The sequence below is a fragment of the Empidonax traillii genome, unplaced genomic scaffold (assembly GCF_003031625.1).
Source record: "Empidonax traillii isolate 1590-97213 ecotype Southwest subspecies unplaced genomic scaffold, ASM303162v1 scaffold2267:size29891, whole genome shotgun sequence".
Lineage (NCBI taxonomy): Eukaryota > Metazoa > Chordata > Aves > Passeriformes > Tyrannidae > Empidonax > Empidonax traillii.
The window spans coordinates 16,798-21,679 of NW_020957460.1; positions in this window are offsets into that span (position 1 = coordinate 16,798).

Genomic DNA, 4,882 nt, shown 5'->3' on the forward strand with positions numbered 1-4,882 from the left:
TCTTTTTTTGTTTGTTTATTTTTACTTTTTTTAAGGCAGGAGGGGAGGGGGAAACTGCAGAGAACTGCAATTTTTAACCCTCATGCAGCCACTTGTCCCCAGGGTGCAGGGACAGTCCCTGGGCGAGTTCAAGCCCTGGCTACACCTTTTTCCCTCCTTTTCCTTCAAAAATTTAGGATAATTGAGGACGTGGTCTAGAAGGAAGGCCATTTGCTCTCGTTGGAGAGAAATGAGGAGATCCCCATTTTGAAGGGAGGTGCCCTAAAAAACTACAGTCAGTGATTCAGTGTTTGGACTAATTGTGTTGGACTCGTGGAGATGGTGTTATTTTTTTTGCCTTCAGAGCTTTTCCTTGGTGTGACCCAGTGACATTTTTCCTATTTACTTTTTGGTGTGGTTTTTTTTTTTTTTTTAGAACCATCCTTGGTGTGAACACCTCATTTGCTCTCAGATGGTGTTTTCTCCCAAATCAGTGCACATTGTTTATTTTTAATGTTGGCATCGCGCTCTGCTCGAAAGTCCTTTTGTGCCCAAAGAAAAGTCTGGACTCGGAAATTCAAAGTGTTCTCCTTTTGGGTTGTTTTCTACCCTACAGCAGGTCTGTTTTTTAATTAAAAGATTAATACCTGGGAGTCCTGCATCACCTGGAGTTGTGCATATCTCGTGACTGAGTGGCCAATCACAACCAGACTGTAGATTTGAGCAATAATAAACACCTGCAGAGAGAACACGCTCAAAGAACAACGGGGCCCTTCTGAAATAAAGAGGTTTTTTGGAGTTTTTTTTCTTTTGTGTGTGTGAACCTTGTTAAGTAGGAGACTTGCTGAAAGTGCAGCAGGTGTGGAAAGTGTTTGCGTTGTCTGTGGGCAATAAAGTTCTGCTGTCGAAGGAATCCCTGCCCACGGTGTGTTCTCTTCAGCCTTGGAGAATCCTGGCATGGCTTGGGTTGGGAAGAACCTTGAGGGTAATGGAGTTCCAACCCACTGCCTTCCACCAGCCTGGATTGTTCCAGCCTGGCCTTGGGCACTCCCAGGGATGGGGCAGCCACAGCTGCTCTGGGAAAGCCATCCCAGGGCCTCCCTCCCAGGGAAGGATTCCTTCCCAGTGTCCCTCTGGCAGGGGGAAGCTGTTCCCCCTTGTCCTGCCCCTCCAGGCCCTTATCCAGGGTTTCCATCTGTGCCTTGGGAACTGGGAGCATATCCTGGGGACTGGGACCATATCCTGGGGACTGGGACTGCATCCTGGGGACTGGGACCATGTCCTGGGGACTGGGACCAGGTCCATTCCCTGTGTTCCATGAGTATTCCCTGTGTTCCCTGTCCTTTCCCTGGTGTCACACACTGATGGGCTGGTCTGAGGGAACCTCCCCCCCCCCTAAGTTGGGAAAACCCTTAATGGCAGCAACCAACCTTTATAAAGTTTTGTCAATCCCTTTGTGTTTGACAGACAGGTGTCAGCCCTGAAGCTGTGCAGTTTGTTAGAGATCCCCCCCTAACGGAGAATTCCAGAAATCCAGCTGGGATCGGACTGCAGGGAGGTTCCAACTGCTCAGGGATCGAGGCCGAGTCGCTCGATTAACAACCCCCCACCCACCCACCCCGTGGCCTGTCTGTGGGAACAGGTGATGCTTTAATTTTAGGAAAACATACTCTGCATTTTTATGTCTTTTGTTCCACAGGGTCTTTTTTTCCCTGAGACTTAAAAAAAAACCACCAAAAACCTGATAAACTGAAAGGATTCTTCAACTCTGTTTGAAGTTTCACGTTCAGAAGTCGCCTTTAATAACTGCCAGAGAGCAGATCCGGCTGTTACTGCCACAGAAATCAAGGATCATGAAGTGGGAGATGAGGATTTCCAAGCCCCACCTCCTGAGGAGGCAGCAACCAGAAACCTGTGGACAGAGAGGATCTTGATTTAAGGCCGGATTTGCTCTTCTCCTCTTTGTCTTCTTGGTTTGGAGCCTCTAAAAGGGTCTAAAAGAGCACAGAAACCAGCTCAAAAAAAAAAAAAAAAACCCACAGAACAGCTGGTTTGGGAATCCAGCCCTGGATTCCCTCAGAGGGAGCAGCAGGGGGAGAAATCAGCCACCCAAATACACCCGTTTGGTCTTCCCAGATCAATCCCGCGTGCCAGTTTGGGTGGGAGTCACACACCCCCAGTGGAAGCTGCAATGAGCCTTCCACAAACAAAGTTACCCCTTCCTGCTCCTGAAACACAAAAATCCCTTCTCCAGGCCCCCTTTTCCACAGGGCAGAACCACCGGAACGAATTTCTTACCAGAACGGGCACTGATCCACTTTTATGTAACGCTGGGGTTGCCCAATTACAGAAATTAATCCTTCAGCAGCTAATAATACTTAGCACTCCGTGCTTTCACCTTCAGCCTGGCTGCTTAATCTACGAATAGCAACTAATTAAGTCTCCCGGTGCCCCCCGGGGCTGCTGCTCTCCTCGTTTTACACGGGAGGTTAAATTACTTGTCACTGTCCGTGGCAGGATTGGTGTCAGAGCTGCTGCTTTGTTAGAAGCTCCTGAGTCATCTCCCTGTGTTTTCTCTCCCTCTGTTTTCTCCTCCTTTCCCTTTATTTAGGCTTACACACACACACACATTTCTTTTCCCTTTAAATGTGTTTTTTTTGTTGTTTTTTTCTTTTTTGCAGTGCATCTTCCTCTGTCCAGAGCTGTCAGCAATCAGCTCAAAAAGCTTCCTCCTTGCTCGGGATTTATTCCCAAGGTGTGGCCAGAACTCGGACGTTGCAGCTCCCTCTGCTAAAGGCCCTTCAAAGTTGAGCAGTTTTGTTTGGTTTGTTGGTTGGTTTTTTTTCCCCAGGACATTCTTTTCCCGAGTTTCCCTTTTCTTGCTGGGAAAATACCAGGAATTCTTGATCCTGAAAATCCCCAGACACGAGGCTGTGCTGCCTCACTCTGCCTGATGTGGATAAATTGCAGGGCCGATGCTCTTCCAGGCACAGACAGCTCCCTTTTCTCCAGTTTTCACGGGAAAAATGGAAGGAGAAAACCTGCTTGGGAGGGGGTTCTCCCACGTGGAAGTCTGTCCCAGCTGTAGCAAGACACCTGCTTCCAAGGGGAGCGGGAATGTTTGGGAATGAAGGTGGTGTGGATCCCTGGGATGGGAAGGAGGAGCAGAGAAGCAGCTGCTCAGGTTTTTGTGTCCCTTTAAAACAAATGAACGAAGATCCTTCACAGAAGTCACAGAATCCCGGAATTATTTAGGTTGGAAAAGACCTCCAAGACCACCAAGTCCAACCTTTGAAGAGGTCACAGTCTCTTCCAAGGTGCCTTTTTCTCCCAGGATCGAATTATCCTTCTGTTCCCCTCCACAACCTCAGGTTCTTGTGTGTTGTGTGAAAATACCACAGAGGGAAAGGTGAGGAGTCTGCCTTGATCCTTGTGGGTCCCTTCCAGCTGAGGATATCCCAGGATTCCCTGATTCTCAAGGCAGGAGGGAAGCACGGACAGAACCTAAAACCCCATCCCACAGAATCCCCCCCCCCCCAGGTTGCCAGCCTCGGGCTCGAGTTCTCAGCTCCCGCTGATCTAATTGCCCCAATTTCACAGCGTCAAATAATTACCTTCCAGGAGAAGCCGGAGCCGAGCTGGGCGGGCGGGTCGATGGGAAAGACACCGCGCCCTAATTCCTTCCAGCGGGGCTTCAGTGCAGTTTGAGTCCCTTTTTGTCCTTGGTGGCCAAGGAAGGACAATCCAGGAGGACACGGGAGGGCTGCTGGCCCCAGAGCTGCTGGTTTGCTGCCAGCCTGGCACAGCCCCCCCACCTGCACCCTGCCAGGGCCTTTGCCAAGCCTGGCCCCCCCTTCCCACGGCTTCCCCCCAGGTCCCGTCGTGCCCGTGCCAGCGATCCTCTGTGCTGGCATCTGCCTCCCTCAGCACTCAGGATGCGGCCCTGATGTCACGCCGGGTGACCCCAAACACGGGGACAGCAGCAGTGGTGGGGACACCGAGGACAGGGAGTTACACCTGGCTGGTGTAATCACCTCCCAGTAACGGCACAGGGCTGCAGCTCTACCCTCTTGATCAAAAATGTGTCTTATCCCCTCATTCCTGACCTGCTCAGCCTCTGTTCCCGGCCCTGGGAGCTCGCTACGCTTGGCTCAGCCAAGAGCACCGTGGATCCAGTTCCTTTCTGCCACGAGATTTTGTGGTTGTGACCAAGTCACCCCCTGTCCTCTGATGAGCACATGAAGCGCTTTTACCCCTTCAGGGCAAAGTGTGTGCTGTTCTCTCTGCTGGCTCTTCCACGAGCCCTCTCCAGGGGTTTGGCATCCTGGAGGTGTGGGCAAGGGGCCTGGGAAAAGGGTTCTGGGGGGCAGAGGGTTCCAGGATTTAGAGGGTTCCAGGGGGACAAAGGGTTCACTCCTGCCCAGTGATCGCAGCCAAGGGTGGCATCAGAGGCACCCCATGAGGGGCCAGTGATCCCCTCCCTTTCCAGACCCTTGCAGCCTCCCCTTTCTCGGGACATTTTCCCATTTCCTAACAACGTGCTCATGGGTTTGCACCAATTTTTCCACTCGTGGCTTCGTTGGGGACGGAACAACAAAGAGCCCTGATATCTGTGATGTCCCTGATATCTGTGATGTCCCTGATACCCGTGATATCCATGATGGAAGGGTCTGGACTAAGCCTAAAGGACACCATTTCCCGAATCCCAGGATGGCTTGGGCTGGACAGACCTTAAAGATTATGTCATTCCACCCCCCTGCCGTGGGCAGGGACACCTTCCACGAATCCAGGCTGCTCCAAGCTGGCCTTGGACACTCCCAGGGATGATGGGGCAGCCACAGCCGCTCTGGGCAACCTGGCAGGGAGGAACCCCTTCCCAACATCCCCACCATCCCCAACATCC